Consider the following 18,829-nt stretch of genomic DNA (forward strand, 5'->3'; position numbering starts at 1 on the left):
TGTCTATATTTTATTTCTTAGGTTTTTATTGTTTTGTGCCTGTTCTTTTCCATGTTGAGAGAACAGGCCTCATGTCCTCTGGGTTTCCCTGTCACTGACAGCAACATGAGAAATCTCATCGTCCCCCAGACCTGGGACAGCCCCTGCACACAGGGGTCTGTGGTGTTAGAGATGCATTTCCAGACTTGTCCAGCTTTTGGCTTCATTTTAGGACTGTTTTCTCAATTATTCTTTCTACTTTTTCCACACCTTTTTTAAAGAACCGAATTCTAGCATTAGAGGAGGGGAGGATTAAATAATTTCTTCTCTTAGATAAGTTCCTGTTGGAAATTGTTTTCTGTGCAGCTTCTGCTGCTAACCCTGCCCTAAGTGTAGTAATTCCAGTGCCACTCTAATCCACCCAGGGGTTGGTAAAGTAGCTACAGTTACATTCACAATTCCCTGAAAAATAAGACCCATAAACCCAGGATACTCTTTTCTGAAAGGAGAAATACACTTGTGTGCTATGGTGTGCAAGAGGGTTGTTGGGGGAGGAGAGAGCAGCACTTGGGAGAGCAGAGGGGGCACTGATGTCACTGTGAGTGGATGCCGCAGACCAGCTTTTGGCAAAATGTCGGGTCAGAAGTCCTTGAAAGGAAAAGACGGCCTAGGTGTGGCGTAAGGGGCTGAGGGGAAGGGGATGAGGTAGTGAGGAGACACTGACACTGGATGAGGTGCAAGTATCTTCTGCCGAGAGAAGCAGGTCTTTATTTATTCATTTGTAGTAATCAGAAAAAAATGCATTATCATGTGTAAAGCAGAGATAACCAGAGTATTCTATTCCCATGGACTACTGGCTGCTACAGGTTTCAGCTAGATGGTAGCCTTCAAGGTTAATAGATAAAAAAACCAAGCCTAACACTAAGTTATTATCTTAGCTAGACAATTACCTAAGACAGTTGATAGCCGCCAGTACATCCCTATCGCTAAAGTCTAAGCATCAAAAGACTCTTCTATTCATATTGCCTTCAACTGGAGACCAGCTGCTTCTCAGCTATCAGAACTTTTTCTATCTAGAAACTTCTTAACACAGTTAACTTCATTTAAAAACTTTCCTAAGAAACTTCCAAATAAAAAGGAACTTCTAAAAAAAGCAAAAGAAGGACTTACTATAATAGTTGTGCTGGTTTGCTTGTCAGATATGTACAATAAATTGTCTCCCATTGTCAAGTGGGCCAAATTGTTTAATAACTAATTTCTAAACAGATAATTTTCCGTGCCATCCACCCACAGTCTGCTGACAGGTACAATCCACTGCCCAATATACTCTCTAATAAATTTTTCTCTCTCTATGACCAAGAACAAAAAGCAAGGGGATGCCAGATCTTCAGCCCCACAGTGTGAGGCCCTTTCTCTTAGCTGCTTGTCAGTATCCTATCTGGCTGGGGCAACAAGGCCCCCTGCAGCAAGTGGAGGTGTGTGTAGTATGTAGCCTGAGGCCACATTAGTAAAGACATTGTCTCTAGAACAGGGAGGTGCTCTACAGTGACCATTCATAACTGATAATTGTTGCACCATACATGTGACAGGCTGTTTTTGCAACTAGGAAGCCTCAATGAACTAAAAACAGGCCCAATACTTGCTGACCTGTGGAGAGTGTTTCCTAGTGAGAAGGGGAGACTGGAGACTGTGACAGTAAATAAGGATGTGTCTGGCTAGAAGTGGGTAAGGGTTGTGGGAAGGTGACCCAGAGTCATAGTGAGTGGCCGGGAGGATGGCTGTCTTCCCAGCATGGTCAGTGTGGGCCTCACTAAGGTGACCTTTGGGAAAATATTTGAAAAACATAGATTTCCCACAAGGATGTCCAGGGATATTCTGCCCAGGCTGGCAACCTCCAACACAGATTCACTAGGGCAGAAATGTCTGTGTTTGAGATGAGCAAGGAGACCTGTATGACCACCTGGGAGGAATTAAAATTACATCTCTGTAAACCCACACTTGTAGGCCTCGAGGATATTGGAAGGGTAAGTAAGATGTGGGTTTGACTTTTCTAAGTAACATGTGTAGTTACACCATCTTTTTGAATAGAGGCTTACCTGGTGCAACTTCTCTTTAGAAGCCTCAGTTTGGCTGCTGTGCAGAATCGAGAAGTGAAGGGTGAGAGGTGAGAAGATAAATGGAGGAAGCCAGTACAGATCCCCCAGCTTTGTTGGGGGGTGAGCAGGAAAATGATAGGAAGTTACTGATTCTGGATGTATTTAGAGGTGGGCTTGACAGCATTTCCTAATGGACATATCTAGGTTGTGAGAAAGGGGGGTCAAGATGATACCCCACATTTCAGGCTCCACAGTAGACATCTGGAGGGCCTACAGTGAGATGGGGAAGACTCTGGAAGTACCTCACTTGAGCAAATGGCATACTAGGTATTCAATTCAGGAGAGTTGAAGCTGAGATCTATTAGAAACACAAGTCACTATGGTGATTGGATGCACAAGTATGGAACACAGATGAAATGTCTGAGTTAAGAAATAGATTTGGGAGGTGATGTGATGAAAATGGTATTTGAATTCTTGCGCATGGAGGAGTCTCACGGGGAGTGACAACTAAGGAGGAGAAAGGAGCAGGACTGGACCCTGGACCCCTCAGTTATGAGCGACCTGAGCAGACATCCCAGAGCCAACTGCACAGTCTGACCCCACGTGGAGAAGACATGGAGACCAGGGAGCCCCCACTTCAGTGAGCACAGGAGTCACCTGGACGCTCATGAAGACTCAGAAGGTCTAGAACAGAGCCTGAGAGTCTGTTATTTGGCTCCTCCCCTCACCCTAGGGATGGAGAATTTGGGGCTGATGCTCAGGAAGAGGCACTTTCATGCCTTGAAGCAGGAACAAATAACTCCATCTCTGGAGTCCAAGGTTTCATCTAAAGACACTGAGGGAACCTGTATATTTTAGGGACCCACCTAGCTCCCAGATGTTATGATCTGGACAACTGGCTCTGCCCTGAGGCCTGAGTCCATATTCACTCACTAGGGAGGAAATTTGAGGTGCCTAACCTCTTATTGGATCTGGGCACCCCCTTGTGTGCAGATCCCGTCCTCCTGCTGTGACCCAGGGAGCCTGGGGAGGGCCTGGCTGAGCAGGAGAAAGGGCAGCTCTGGTCACCTGTGCTCAGCCCTGTGGCCACACGGGGGCGCTGCCGCGCTGTTCCGGACTCTGGTGGAGCCGCCAGTGTTATAGAGCAACCCCGATATTAAACGGGTTTCTGGCTGTGGGTCCTCACCCGCGCGCTTTAAGGGGACTTATGAATACTCTACTACAGACACACACAAAAGGTTAATAAAAGGTTTATTTACAAGAGGAAAGGAAATAAGGAAAATGTACAACTCAGGGAGAAAATAGGGAAATAAAGTCTTTAATGCGTCCTACCCGATCCGACGACCTGGAAACCCAAAGTCACTCCCAGAGCTGGCCGGACGCTCCGAGCTGGCCGAGAGCCCAAAAATGGAGAGCCCCCCCAAAGCCCACGTGTCTGCCTTTTGTATCCACCTGGCTGCTTAACCCCACCCTCAGGTCCCAGCCACCTTCCCTTTGGTGGTGATGGGATTTGGAGTTCCCAGTGTCTTTGGCTTTGACCTGGGGTGGGGGTGGAGTCCACAAAGCCTGTATGGAATTTGCTTTGGGACCGCCTTTTCCCCCTAACACCAGGACGGGGCGGGGGCTGAGGTGGGCAGAGTTGGGGGTCCTGGGGGGCGGCGTCCTGGGGTGAGATGCTCTGTGAGGAGTCAGAGCAGAAGGGCTCACAGGAGAGGAGACTCCAGAACCTGCCCTGGGTGTGAGTTTTCCATCCTTTCTCCCCAGAATCCCTCTCTCCAGTCCCTTGACAACATGGGGAACTCTGGAAAGATCCCTTTTCCTTCACCAACCCATTAGTTTGTTGTGGGCTGTTTTTTAAAAATAACAAAAATAGGGCCTCCCCGGTGGCGCAGCGGTTGAGCGCTGGGTTGCGAAGCTGCCCGCAGCCTCTGTAGCGCCGGTTCGATCCCCGGCTGCTCCCCGGCCACCGGAGGAGGGTCCCACATGGCGCGCAGACCTCTCCTGCCGCCCGCTGCTCCCCTCAGCAGTGTACTTTGGTCCTTCTGCCTGCTCTGCTCCCTGCTCTGGCTCTGGTGAATTCTCTCACCCTCCCGCGCTTCTGACTGTACCCAGTGCATGTATAAACAAACAAACAAACAAACAAATAAATAAATAAATAAATAAATAAAATAACAAAAATAAATACCGTTAGATTTATAGGAAAGTTAAAGGTAGTGCAGAGTTTCTGTATGTGGTTTCCAAATGAAGCAATATTGATACATCATTACTTCACTCCATACTTTATTTGGATTTTGTTAGTTTCTTCTAATGTCCTTTTTATGTTTCAGGATTCCATCCGGGACACCACTTGCAGTTCCAATCATGTTACAAATACAAGAGATTGCAGAAGCAGCCCCACCCCACCCCCATTTTGTGTTGGGGATTCAGCATTTTTGAATCCTCAGCAATTCTGATTGCAGGGTTAGAGATTTCTGCCCCCACCATACTGATCTTCCAGGAGTCTTTTCTAGGCCTCTGAAGGTGGAGGCCTTCCAGCAGCCATCCTTAGAGAGGAAAAGTTTGGAGGCTTTGCAGGTAGCCAAGCAACTGAAACTGTTGCTGGTTTTTGCTGCTGTTATAGGGTGGCAGAGAAGGTGGAGACCCAGAGCAGGCCTGAGTGTGGCCATTTATTGGGTTGTTGAGCAGCTGCAGCTGCTGTTTTGAGTGTTACTTGTTTGGTGCTGTGCTGGGGCATCTCAGCAACTCTGGGAGTGTCTCTTGTTGTGTTTTCTGTTGTCTTTGTGAGTTGGAACCCATCCTAAAGTCTGGCTGTCGCGTGCTCCAGGTCTGCAGTGATGGGAATGTGCCATCTTTGGAGTTTTTGTGTTTAGGACTTTAAAAACACTGGACACTGCTTCAGGTGAGGTAAATGGCCTTTGTGGCCTCAGTTACTCTTTGTTTTGTTTGCTAAATAAAGCCCATTATTGTTGTTCTCTGAACCTGAGTAGTCTTGCAATTGTGTGCATGGCTGAAGAACTTAGACAGTGACCAATAAACTATTTGGGCAGTGCCCTTGGCCTGTTTTAGTGCTCCTCACTGCCACTAATAATGGAAGTATCATAAGTACTTCCATACATGCAGAGTTGTTTGTTTGTTTTCAAATATAATTTTTCAAATTAGTTGAGTAAATATCTAGGACAGTGGTCATGGGGTTGTATGATAAGTCTATGTTTAGGTCTAAAAGAAATTGTCAGATATATTCCATTATAGCCATGCCATTTTATTTTATTTCATTGATTTATTTTTGTGTAGGACTGGGGTATAGGTCAGAGGTGCATGGAGTACGAGGATTCACCAGAGACAGGAACAGAGCAGGGGATCTACTAAAATACACTACTGGTGTGAGAGGAGAGGTCTGCTGAGCCATGTGGGTCAGCTCCCTGGCCGGGGATGGAACTACTGTGGTGATGATAGTGTTGCAGCCACCAGGGAGATCCTGTGGTTGTGTCATTTTATATCTTTCCAGAGGTAATATTTCTCCACATTCTGGTATTACATGTTTTCATGATTTTATATTCTAATAAGTGTGCAATGGGTTATCACTATTTTTTTATTTGTATTTCCCTAATGACGTATGACATTGAGCGTCACTCCTATTGTTATTTGCCACCTGTATCTCTTTGTTGGTGAAGTATCTGTTGAGGTCTTTTGTCTGTTTTTAAATTCGGTTATTTCTTTGGTTACTGTTGAGTTGTCTGTGTTCTTTTGTAAAATCTACATACAAAAACTTGATCAGATACATGATTTATAAATCTTTTCTTCTATTTTGTGTCTTGAACTTTTGTGCTTATATGACAGTATACAAAAGTGACTAGATACAAGTATAGATATATTTTTCTGGGAAGAAACATGATAAATTACCAACTGGTTTTGGGCAGATGACCTGGCCAATTGGGGTGTTAGTGGGATGGGTATTAATTAGTTATTTATGTAAGCTCTTACATGTTATTTAAGTTTTCTTCTTTGTGCATGAAATGATACTTTCAAAACTAAATCATACTAAAATCCTTTCAGTTTGTAAACACTGCACAGATTATGTCCAAATCATGTGTTAAGACTAGAGTGGTATGTTTTACAAGTGATGAACATGTATCATACTCTCTCAAAGTCCATGGCTTAGGTTCACTCTTGGTGTTGTCCTGTTTATGGGTGTCAGGCAAATGTTTAATGACATGTGTCCATCATTATATTATCATGTAGCCTATTTTCACTGCCTTAAATGTCTTCTGTGGAAAGGAAAGGAAACAAAAGCAAATAAAGCCAATGGAAGCACATCAGACAAAAAAGCTTCTACAGGGGCGGAGCGGAAGGCCCAAGGACCCGGGCCTCCTGGAGGTGACTTGCAGGTGGGGTTTCCCGCGGTTCCCCGGGCCCCAGGGTGTCGGCCGATATCCAGGGGCCGCCCCATCCCGCCCTCCTGCACGCTGCCAGGCACCAGACGGCTGACACCCTCCCGCCCGCAGGCCCACAGCTGGTCCACTGCCCGACTACCCAGCTGAGGGCGAGAGCGCGCCCGCCCAGTCCACATCCGAGAAGGAACCCGAAATGCCGGACCCGAAAGAGGAAAGTGAGGACGAGGAGGAGGAGGAAGAAAAAGAAAAGAGTCTCATTGTGGAAGGCAAGAGGGAAAAGAAGAAAGTAGAAAGGCTGACAATGCAAGTCTCTTCTTTACAAAGAGAGCCATTTACAGTTGCACAAGGAAAGGGGCAAAAACTTTGTGAAATGGAAAGGATACATTTCTTTCTCAGTAAAAAGAAAACAGATGAACTTAGAAATCTGCATAAACTGCTTTACAGCAGACCGGGCACAGTGTCCCCGTAAAAGAAGAATGTGGGTCGGGTCGGTGGCTTTCCATTTGAAAAAGGACGTATCCAATATACAAAGAAGGAAGAAATGTTAAAAAAATTTAGAAATGCCATGTTAAAGAGCATCTGCGAAGTTCTTGATTTGGAGCTATCAGGTGTAAATAGTGAATTGGTGAAGAGGATCTTGAATTTCTGAACGCTTCCAAAGCCTTCTGGCAAACCATTACCAACATCTAAAAAAAACTTCTAGCAAAAGCAACAAAAAGGAACTGAACAGTTGTGGAATGGCAAGGAAAACTAAACCAACCAAATGTCCTGAAATTCTGTCAGATGAATCTAGCAGTGATGAAGATGAAAAGAAAACCAAGGCAGAGTCTTCAGATGATGAAGACAAAGAAAGTGAAGAGGAGCCACCAAAAAAAGACATCTATAAAGGAGAAACCTAAACAGAATGCCACTCTGAAAAGTAAAAGATCTGTAAAAAGTGCTAATGTAAAGAAGGCGGATAGCAGTGTTATAGGGCAGCCCCGATACAAAACGGGGTGCCTGACTGTGGGTCCTCACCCACGCACTTAAAAGGACTTATCAGTGCTCTACTGCAGGCACACGTGAAAGGTTAATAAAAGGTTTATTTACAAGGGAAAGGGAAATGAGGAGATGTACAGCTCTGGGAGAAAAGTGGGAGACAAAGTTGTAAATGCGTCCTACCCGATCCGCAATCTGGAATCCCAAATGGCACTCTGAGAGCTGGCCGCAAGCCAGGAGCCGTGAAGCCAGGAGGCGAGCGAGAGAGCGAGAGACCTCAAGGCCCACGTGTTTGGTTTTTATACCAACCCTGGCTGCTTAACTCCACCCTCAGGTCCCAGCCACCTTCCCTTTGGCAGTGATGGGATTTGTCTTTCCCAATGTCCTGATGGCTTTGGTCTGGAGTGGGGGTGGAGTCCACAAAGCCTGCATGCAATTAGCTCAGGACACCCTTTCCCCCTAACAGCAGCACCACCAAGAAGAATCAAAACTGTTCCAAAAAAGAAAGTGAATCTGAGGATAGTTCAGATGATGAACCTTTAATTAAAAAATTGAAGAAACTTCCTACAGATGAAGAGTTGAAAGAAACAGTAAAGGAATTACTGGCCAATGCTAACTTGGAGGAAGTCACAATGAAGCAGATTTGCAAAGAGGTTTATGAGAATTATCCCGTTTACGATTTAACTGAAAAAAAAAAAGATTTCATAAAAACAACTGTTAAAGAGAGAGAGGACAGATGACTTGTTCCATGGATTTAAGGATCTGATTTACACCGTCAACCAGCAGAGAATGTATTTCCTTGCAAGCATTGTGTTGGTTGAGCTTACTGCAGACCTTTTTATCTTGAGTGTTATGTAAATTTGAGTTTGCCTTTTAAAATTGCATTGCTTGCAAATGGCCAACAAGCATATGAAAAAATGTTCAACATCACTTGTAATCAAGAAAATGCAAATCAAAACTACCATGAGAATGGCACATATTAAAAAAACTAGCAACAACAAATGTTGGCGAGGGTGTGGAGAAAAAGGAACTCTTCTGCACTGTTGGTGGGAGTGCAAACTGGTCCAACCACTATGGAGAGCTATGTGGAGATTTCTTGACCTACTAAACATAGAGCTTCCATATGATCCAGCAATCCCACTCCTAGGTATTTACCCAAAGGACACAGAAACATCAATTCCAAAGAGCACCTGCACCCCTATGTTTATAGCAGCACTATTTACAATAGCTAAACTTTGGAAACAATCCAAATGCCCAAAAATAGATGACTGGATCAAGAAGATGTGGTACATATACACAATGGAATATTACTCAGCATTCAAAAAAGATAAACACATGCAGTTTGCAGCAACATGGATGGCACTGGAAGGGATCATGCTCAGTGAAATAAGCCAGAAAGAAAAAGAAAAATACTGGATGGTCTCACTCATAGCAGGAATCTAGAAAACTTAAATAAGGGACCAGGAAAATGAATAACTATAAGAAAGAAAATATCAAAATCAACAAACAACTATGAACCAGGGACACTCTATGGGGGGTGGGGGGCAGGGAAAGGAGGGATTGGGTTCAAAATAAGGGGGTTGCAATTGTATGGGGAATATAAAAATAAAAAATATATTTAAAAAAAGAAAAAGAAAGAAAAAAAAAGAAAGTAGGACCGACAAAAAAAAAAATAAAATAAAATTGCATTTCTATGCAGTTTTTAGTTTAAAATTTTGCATGGCAGTAATTGTTCCTTGCTTTTATAGTCATATTTTGTACATTTCGGATTTCTTTATATAAGGTCATAGATTATTGAACGGTTGTAGTTTTTAGTGCACTTAATATTAGCTAAAGACATACTTTTAATCAAGTAGTACACAAACTATTATAACTGGTATTTATACATGCAGAGATTATTACAGTGTTTAGTATATGAAATATTTTGTATACATATCTCTGTCAGTGTAAAACTCAATGACAGTGTGTTCATCATGTTTAAAATAGCCAGGCTTCAGCTGCCCAGATCAGTACTTTTCTCCTGCATGTGTATATATGTCAAATTGTCAGCATGTCAAAAGTGACAAATGAGGGCCTCCCCGGTGGCACAGCGGTTGAGCGCTGTGTTGTGAAGATGCCCGCAGCCTCTGCAGCGCCGGTTCCATCCCCGGCTGCTCCCCGGCCACCAGAGGAGGGTCCCACATGGCACACAGACCTCTCCTGCCGCCCGCTGCTCCCCTCAGCAGTGTACTTCACTCCTTCTGCCTGCTCTGCTCCCCACTCTGGCTCTGGTGAATTCTCTCGCCCTCCCGCGCTTCTGACTGTACCCAGTGCTTGTATAAATAAGTAAATAAATAAATCTTTAAAAAAAAAAAGTGACAGATGTTATTTTTGTATTTTTAAAACAATTTTTTTATATAAAGTTCTTTAATGTCTTTTGTGCAGATCAATTTTTAAACTCACAGCGAGGATCCCTTTACAGTTATAAACCATGACATATCAGTGTTCAGCCAGAAGGTGTGACAGAGCAGCAAAGTCAGGATTCAGTGAAGGAACACTGACAGAACAGTTCTCTGCTTTGCTTCGAAAGTGTCAATCTATAGTTTTAATGATAACTCTGCAACAGTGTCTGTAGATAACATTTTATATTTAAGATAGACCAAAATCAACACATCAAAACGTATATGTTTTTGGAATGGGATTAAATACAAGCACATTTGGCTTATGAGAAGTGAGTTGATTTTTTATTAACTGCTTTTGCCCGTGTAAAATGCTGATGTTTATAGAAAATTTGGCCACCTTTGTAATTATGAAAGTAGCCAGTGTAATTGCAGAAGATATGTGGGCAATAATGGGTATCTCTGACAAAATATTTCTCAAAAATGATAATATACTTGTAACATTAAAGAAATTTAATGTGTTTCTGGAATCGGGACTGTTAGGGTTTAAATTACGGCCAGTCAGGACTCTAGGTGATCAACATATGGACCACTCATTCTGTCTTTTACATTGTCTTAATCAGTTTATTAAATAATCTGAATTTTAAAATAAAACATGCAGCTTATGAGAAAATTAGGCCTTTGATAAACCAGTTGGTTGCTTCAAATAAAATATCTTTGCATCATAGAACAGAAATACAAAAACGAGATATAAATGTTGACTGTTAGTAGGTATTTTCACAAGTTTGACTTGTTTACATATTACAGATGAATGGATTAAGCAACTAAGTAAGAACTAGGAATTGGCCTGCTGGCGTTGTCCCCACCCCTCTTCGTGTACCTGGTTGCCACACTACATGTAAAGCTCAATGAAAGCCTGAAAAAGCCACCCAGGGCTCCAGGACTCCTCCTTTACCCAGTCTGCTTGGATCCTAAAGAACCTGTCCTGTGCCCATTCCTGCCACTACACTGATTCAAAGGATTGTGTGCACTCTGATGTTCATTGCAGCACTGTTTACAGTCGCCAGCTTATGGAAACAACCTAAGTGATAACAACAGATGAGTAGATCCAGAAGATGTGGTATAAATACCCCAGGGAATGCTATACCATTGTAGAAGAAAGATGAAATCTTGAATTTATAACATGAATGGAAATGCAGGAGATTATGCCAAGCCCAGTAAATCAGAAAGTGAAGGACAACATCCTGTTGATTTCATTCATATGTGTGAAAAACAAACACTTGGGGTGTGACTGAAGAACTGAGGCTACCAGAGGGGACCATGGGTCTGAGCAGAGGAGCAAGAGAGCCCAGGGACTGTGGTGAGGGATTATGAGCTGCTCAGCTGTGGATGTGGGGTAAACTAATACCTCTGAATCATGTATAGTGTGTAAGGCAATCTTACATATAAAAAATTATAAAAAAGAAACTATCATAAAGAAAAGAAAAACATTATCTCCTCCATTCATCACTGACCTCAGGACTTTGCCTTCGCCTCCTCACTGTCACACAGGGTGAGGGGCTGGTTTCCCACAAGGGCAGAAGCAGGAGGTGCAGGGACTCCTGTGGCTGCTCAGACCCCACTAAGTAGAGACACTGCAGAGAGGGAGGCTCTGAGGGGACCAGAGACAGAGGGTCAGAGCAACCCCAGTGCTGAGTGAGGGTCTGGTTCCCAAGGAGAGGGGAGTGTGTGTGTAGCAGGAGAGACAGGGCATATAAGACAGTGGGGGACAATTACACATCAAGGCCCCAAAATAAAAGAATTCAAATCTCATAAAAAAAAAGTCAGTACAAAACCTCAGTAAGAAATATTCCATGAAGAAGCAGTTTTTGAGCAGGACTTGAAGCAAAGGAACTGGAGAAAAAGAGGAGGTGTAGCATTATTCTCAAGGTTGGACTGAGCTTAAGGAGCTTGGTAGGACCCCCTCCAGGCCCCACCATGCACTTCAAGCTCTTCTCCTTTGGGGTCACTGTAGAAAACCCACTGGCCTCAGAGTCAGGGAGCTCCAGCCTGGCAGCCCCTCTGTTTCCCAGGGGTCACTGCCTCCATGGGGTGCAGCACTTCTCTCTCTAGGCCAGAGCTGGAGAGAGTCACAGGGGGAGGGAGGAGTGTGTGCCCTGCTGGCCTGGCCCAGAGGCAGGATTAGCCCAGGTCACCCCAGTTCCTGAGCTGAGCCTTTGTCCACAGTCCAGGAAGGGAGGGAGAGATGGAGCAGGGACTACCTCAGCTCCTGGAGGAAGGGAAAATGTTAGAGTGGGTGAAATGATTGTTTTTCATTTCTGGGGCTCTCCCACCTCCCCAGGGTCACCCTCCGTGTGCCGCAGGGAGAGGATCTCAGATAAACCCAGGCTGGTTACCCCACCTCCTGTCTCCCTTCCTCACCTCTGTGCTCAGGATGACTATCCTGGTCCCCACTGGAAGAGGAGGCAGAAAAAGAGTGTTGTTACCACATTAGCCACCAGGATTGGAGGTGTTTCCTTTTTTACTGTAAAAGTTGTATAATTTTTGTTGTGATTATAATGGTGTGAAATAGAAAACTGTGGGAGAGGGAGAAATGTTAACCCAAGCAAACAATAAAAGCAGGACAAAAAGGCAAAAATGAAACAAAATAAACATTTGCCTCAGGGCCCCCCCTCTGTGGCAGCTGCAGTGGTGAAGGGTCTCAGGGCTGAGGGGGCTGAGGCCTCACTGTGGTCACACCCACTGGAAACATCCAGAGTGAGGGTTGGGCCCTCTTAGTGATGGGCGCCCACCACCTGCCCAGGCAGCCATATGTGATTAAGTTGAATTTAAAAATTCCTCCTGATGTTGCTCTTGTGATGGAGGGAGACGAGGGGAGAGAGGAGGTGATGACAGAGGCTGGGCCCGAGACTGCTGCAGACCTGACCAGGTTCTGACCTCTGGGTTCAAACAGAATAAGGATAAATCTTCACATAATCACCCTTGAAATATCTGAAATCTTTGTGTGTTAAGGAGGGTAAATGCCACCAGTAGACATTGTTTTCAGTATGTGTTTGATAGAAAAGTCCCAACAAGTCATTACCAGAAACAAGAGTCCCCCTGAGCTGCTTTTTGTGTGACTGTGTTAATTTCTTAACTCAAATGACCTGTATTGGGGTGCCACCCACAAGGCACTGGGGCGCAGAGTGAGCAGTCCCAGCTCTGTGTGTCTGTAACTCAGAGTCCAGCTGGAGACGGGCCCGGGGAGCACAGAGCGAGGGGCCCCTGACCTGGGAGCCACTGGGTGACAAGTGACCTGAGCCCAGGGGGAGCAAGAGGTGACAGGGAGGTGAGTTAACCCGAGGAGACAGGGTGAGGGTCCTGGGAATTGGGCGGGAGCAGGTCCAGGGCACAGGCAGGAGTTGGAATGGGTGCTGAGGGGCGTGGGCCTTCGTCTCGGGCCTGGACTCCCCCAGCACGTGGGTGGGACCCACACAGAGACACCCCCTCCAGAGCCTCAGTTTCCTCACCTGTGTGTGGTGAGGTTAGGGACATGGTGAGGGTGGGGAGCTGATGCCTGTGAGTCTCAGCTCAGGGCCTGGTACATAGAGGAAGCTCAGCCCCTGTCTGCTCTCCTGGCAGCGGGGAAAGGGGGTGGGGGAGAAAGTGGAGGTGATGAAAGGCCCTGTGAGCACCCCCTGCCTGGTGTGGACAGCAGAGAAGGCAGGTGAGGTCCATGTTGAGAAAGGCCTGGGGCGCCGTGGGGAGCAGAGACTGGAGAGGGTGAGAGTGTGGGGGGCAGGGAGGAGGCTCCTGGTGCCTGACCAGGGCAGGTGTGGTCACCTCCTCTCTGACCGTCTCCTCTGCCCTCCGTCTGTTCCCCTTCCTCACCCACCTTGCAGGACAATCATGACCTCGGGGCCACGACTGGACCCTCCTGGCAGAGGTGACCTGCATCTGCCTGGAGACAGGGGCCCGGGGAGCATCTCCTGTGGCCACAGGCCTGTCACAGCCCACTGAGGGCCACGTGCTCTCCACACTGCCAGGAGCCATCCAGGAGCCAACAGCAGCTCCGTTGGGTCCTGGTCAGTGTGTGCTCTGGTCCCAGCCCAGAACCCAAGGGAGAGAAATGGGGTTCTGTGAGCAACACAAGAAAAGGGTAGTTTTGTATTTCCAGGAGAACCAGCAATTCCTGGGTGTGTTTTGCAAACATCCTCTTATGCTGAAGTTGAAGACTTAGACCTTATGAGTTAGGTAAACATTTCCGCAGTTTTGAAAATATAGGACAAAACTTAGGTGATTTGCTCCATTACAGACTAATAAGCACTATACTAGAAAGAAAAAGTAATCTATTTAGAACTCAATACTGCAGGCAACAATAGCATCTGTCAGTCTTGGATTATGTGGGTAAAAATGACTTGTGAATGCAGAGCGACTTCCCTGCTGAAGCCTTCAGCATGAGGGCCTCCCCTGGTGGCGCAGCGGTTGAGTGCTGGGCTGCGAAGCTGCCCGCAGCCTCTGTAGCGCCAGTTCAATCCCTGGCTGCCGGCAAGGGTCCCACATGGCATGACAGACCTCTCCTGCCGCCCGCTGCTCCCCTCAGCAGTGTATTTCATCACTCTGCCTGTTCTGTTCCCCGCTCTGACTCTGATGAATCCTCTCACCCTCCCGTGCTTCTGACTGTACCCAGTGCTTGTATAAATAAATAAATAAATCTTAAAAAAATAAATCCCTCAGCATGAGAAGGCCTCACAATTGCTCCACCTGCAGGACAGAGGAGCTTCAGTTTTGCTCTAAGACATCACACACTGCCCAAAATTCTCTTGAGATTTCTGGGTATGAAGGAAGTGTCATTGGACAAATAAGGAAAAGGACAAAATAGTGCTGAGGAGACAGGGCTTTACATGAGGTGGGCTATGTGGGTAAATAAAAACACTGTCATTTCCAGAAAAAGCGTACCTTGATATATTCATCAGGTATTCTGGGGCAAAATGGTAAAATATAACTCAATATTGTCCAAATGGGGATTCATCTACTTACAGAAAAGACCAAAGGCAAAGCTAGGGTGCAGGCGCCCCTGCACAGAGCCCGAGCCCCCTGCTGCTCTTGCTGGAAACCTGGACCAGCTTATCCAGGGAGGACTGTCCTGGGCCAGCGCAGCCCTGATGGGGGCTGGTTCTGGGTCAGTATCAAGAAGTCACTTGGGGGTCTCCCCGGTAGCGCAGGGATTGAGCACTGGTTTGCAAAGCTGCCCACGGACTCTGCAGCACCGGTTTGATTCCCAGCCACCAGGCGAGGGTCCCACATGGCATGCAGACCTCTCCTGCCATGCCTTCTGCTCCCCTCAGCAGTGTACTTCGTCAGACTGCCTGTTCTGTTCCCCGCTCTGGCTCTGGTGAATTCTCTCACCCTCCCGTGCTTCTGACTGTGCCCAGTGCTTGTATAAATAAATAAATTAATCTTAAAAAAAAAAAAAGAAGTCACTTGGCTCTGCTCTCAGCCCTGCCGTCAGTGTCCAGCTCTCGGTTCTAGAAATTATCCCAAGTCTCCTGTCTCCCTTATCCTATTTCCTCAGCTTGTCAGGGAGGAGGGTCTCTTCATTAAAGGATCCTCCCAGATCACAGCAGAAGGGTCTCTCAGGCTTGGGGACCCTCTGACTCTGGGAGGGGGTGTGTAGAGGTCATTGATTACTGATCTTTCTTTCCCTCAGGTGGAGAGGGTGCAGTTTCTAGTCCCATAGCTGTGTCCTCAATATGCTCACATGACTTATTGCCCCTGATGGTACTTGTGATAAAAATGAGCCTGGAGAAATTATATGATTTATTCAAGTTTGCACAATTAGGAGTAGAGTCAGGATTTGAACCAGTTTTCCTTCTAAAAGGAGTTGAAGTTTTTATGATCCTTGTTCTTTGTTGCATCATACTCTATAGCTTTTCAAATCCTATCAGAACTCTTTTGCATTATTTATATTTTTATGGATCCAAGTTTATATGATCCTTATTCAAAAAGATTAAAATATACATCCTTAACTTTTAAAAGTTCACTTCCAATTACTAATATTTCAGTTTTCACAAATATAGAAATCTTGCAACCACTGACATTTATGCCATGTCTATCTTTTGTGTTATTGGATAGATCAATATACATGTATATATTCCATGAGGAATGCTTCAATTTCCATTTTAAACCATGGTGTGTCTACTAAGTAATGAGGAAGGCACTCAAAGAGAAGAAAGGAGATGGAGATGGCATTTTACATTTAGTGAAATATTTGTGTTTCTGATATTCTTCCTCTTTTCTGAGATTCTGAGTTTCCAGATTATATCATTTTCCTCAGCCTGAAGAATGTCCTTTACCATTTCTTGTAGTGTGGATGTTGGTGGTAAATCCTGTTTATTTCATTTTATCTGAAAACCTACCTTGCCTCCATTCTTGAAGGACATTTTTGATATAGAAAATATAAATATAGAATAATGGGTGAACATTGTGTCTTTCAGGAGAGGTGTTATCCATTTTCTTCTGGCCCCCTGTTTTCTGATGAGAAGGCATCAGACAGGAAAGGAGGAGCAGAAGATATCATTCAAGATGGAGAAAATATCTGTCCTATCAACAACTACTATAAACCTCATGATCACGCCAATTAAAAGGCAGAGGGGGCCGAGCATTGGCAGTTGCGGTGTTAGGAAGAAGGCAGGGCAAGAGGAAAGGAAGAGGATCCCTTTGGTTCCAGGAAACCTCCTGAAATGGAGGGAGACTTGTAAGGAAGTAGTGGTCCTCAAGGCCCCCAGGCAAAGCAGATGCTTTTGTAAAAGAAGGAGCAGAGCTCAGGTTTGTAAATTACAGTCAACAGTTGAAAGGGTATCCCCTCCGTGGTCTCAACTGAGGGACACAAGCTAAGAGGCAAGGCACAGCTGGACCCGCCTTGCTAAGAAGCTGTGTCGGCGACAATAAAAGTTTCCTAGCAAATCAGTAACTTCAAAGACAGACAGACTTCAAAGTTTGTGGCATTGCTGAACTCCCAGGTACCAGCAGATAAGGCTCTAAATAGATATGGCTGATTTTAAGGTATATTAACTCGACACCTACCCAGACTTTCCCAGTAAATATCCTTGAAAATGTGAAATGTTTTCCTTGCAGACTGTATAAAATTCTCATTGTGAGGTTCAGAATTGAGACAGCTTCCCAGTGCTATCTGGAGCTGTACCAGGTTCGAGTCCTGGTCTTGATTCTTTACTAAATTCAATTTTCTTGCCTCCATTTATTTAAACCCACAGGTTTAAATGATGAAAAAGGTTCCTACATGGTTCCTGGAGGCAACGATGTGACTGAGTGTGTCTCAGACGACTGGACGTGAGATGGCAGCACTCGAGAGGGCCAGATAAGGACTCCTTGTTCTTGTTGGCATCCAAGGGTTCATGATGTTTACTGGTGCAGGTGACCAGGGCAAGACTTCACTGAATAAGTCATCCGTGGTGTCTTTGTCACAATATCCCTCAACCCCTAAAAATGCTTCCTCCATGGAAGCTCATGTGACCTGGGGATTTCCAAACCTGACGTCTGCCTGGGAATCATGTTGAAAAGTGGACAAGCAAGGTCAGGAACAAGCCCCTGCCCTGACAGGTAGCACCGTGACTGGGGAGCTCATGGGAGGTCTGGGGTCATTTTCTTGGAAGATCTCATTCCTGAATTTGTCTTCCTGGTCATGTTTATCCAGATAATCTCAGGGTTCTTGAATCGCTCAGGGCACCTCGTGCACTGTGGACTCCCAGAAGGAAATGGGCTGCAGGCTATCAAGGTGGCTGCTCCCATCAGCTCATCCAGAAACTGGAGGGAAAGTGTCAGAGGAAGGCGGTGGTGTCCATGCTGGCCCTTCCCTCACAGCCCGGCCCAAGGAGAGTCCCCGAGTGTCTCCTCAGGGGCCTGCTGCCTCCTCTAGTGAGCAGAGGACTCACGTCACAGGGGAGGGAGACCTGCCCAGTCATGTCTTCCCTCCTGGGGATGAATGTGGGGAGTGAGCCCCCGAGTACGTGTGCAGACAGCACTGGACCCAGCACAGGGCATGCTTGACCCTGAGGGCTCCTAGGGCCTTTTCTGGGAAAGAACTTGAAATATAATTAGTGGGGCCTCCCTGGTGACGAATGGGTTAAGCATAGCACTGTGAAGCTATCCACAGCCTCTGCAGCACAAGTTCTACTCCCTATCCCCAGCCCTGACAGATGGCAGGCCATGCTACTCTTGTCTGACAAAGGTCCGGGGCAGATTCCTGAAAAGTCAGGAATCTCTTTGGCTGACTCCTGCTAGATTCTCCTCATTTGTTTATGGCTGGCTTCTACTGAATGTGGCAATTGTTAAAATACACATTTAGAAGTAAAACTGCAAATGCTGTATGACCAATTACTAAATAACTAATTGGGCAACAATGGCCTGCGTGATCGGAACAGTACATTCTTAAACCATTAATAAACTTCTGCCTGAAGGCCGTGATTCAGAATTTGGTTTCATTGTAACAAGTGATATGCCACACGTAAAATCTTCTAGGAACTAAAGGCTGTAAACATTTTCGGCCAAGTCTTTGATGTAGAATTGTGGTCTTTTAAGGCAGAGACCATCTGGAGAGGAGTTTTGAAGGTAGAGGTAGCAGGTAAAGTTAGAAACAGCAGTTAGTTGGCAAGATCATCAGGGAAGTAACAGGTGAAAATATAGCCTTGAGAAAGTAAAAGGAGTTTCCCAGCTTTTTCTTTTGAAACTTGGGGTTAAATAAGGGTTAGTGCAACTTATGCGGCACCGGGATTCTTTGGGTTTTTACATTTTTTTTACTACTTTTATTAAATTAGAATAGATTAGTTATAGGAATAAGTTTTTTTTTTTATTTTAGCAGTAATTGGACTTGATTACCAATATATAAGGTGATTATGGTTTTTAATGTTTAAGATTTAGGACTTTTATAAATTTTGATTAATTAGTAATTTAGCAGTTATAAAGAAATTAGGTTTTAGTCATATAAGTTTTTGTTTTGTTTTGCTGTTTT

At 45.3% G+C, this 18,829-nt stretch overlaps 1 pseudogene; it reads left to right on the forward strand.

Moving 5' to 3' along the window:
- Positions 1 to 1,753: 1,753 nt before the first annotated feature.
- LOC119251266 (protein DEK-like) lies at positions 1,754 to 7,495 on the forward strand (annotated as a pseudogene).
- The last annotated feature ends 11,334 nt before the right edge of the window (positions 7,496 to 18,829 follow it).

Source organism: Talpa occidentalis, unplaced genomic scaffold (assembly GCF_014898055.3).
Source record: "Talpa occidentalis isolate TD23 unplaced genomic scaffold, MPIMG_talOcc4v2.1 talOcc4.2, whole genome shotgun sequence".
Taxonomy (NCBI): domain Eukaryota; kingdom Metazoa; phylum Chordata; class Mammalia; order Eulipotyphla; family Talpidae; genus Talpa; species Talpa occidentalis.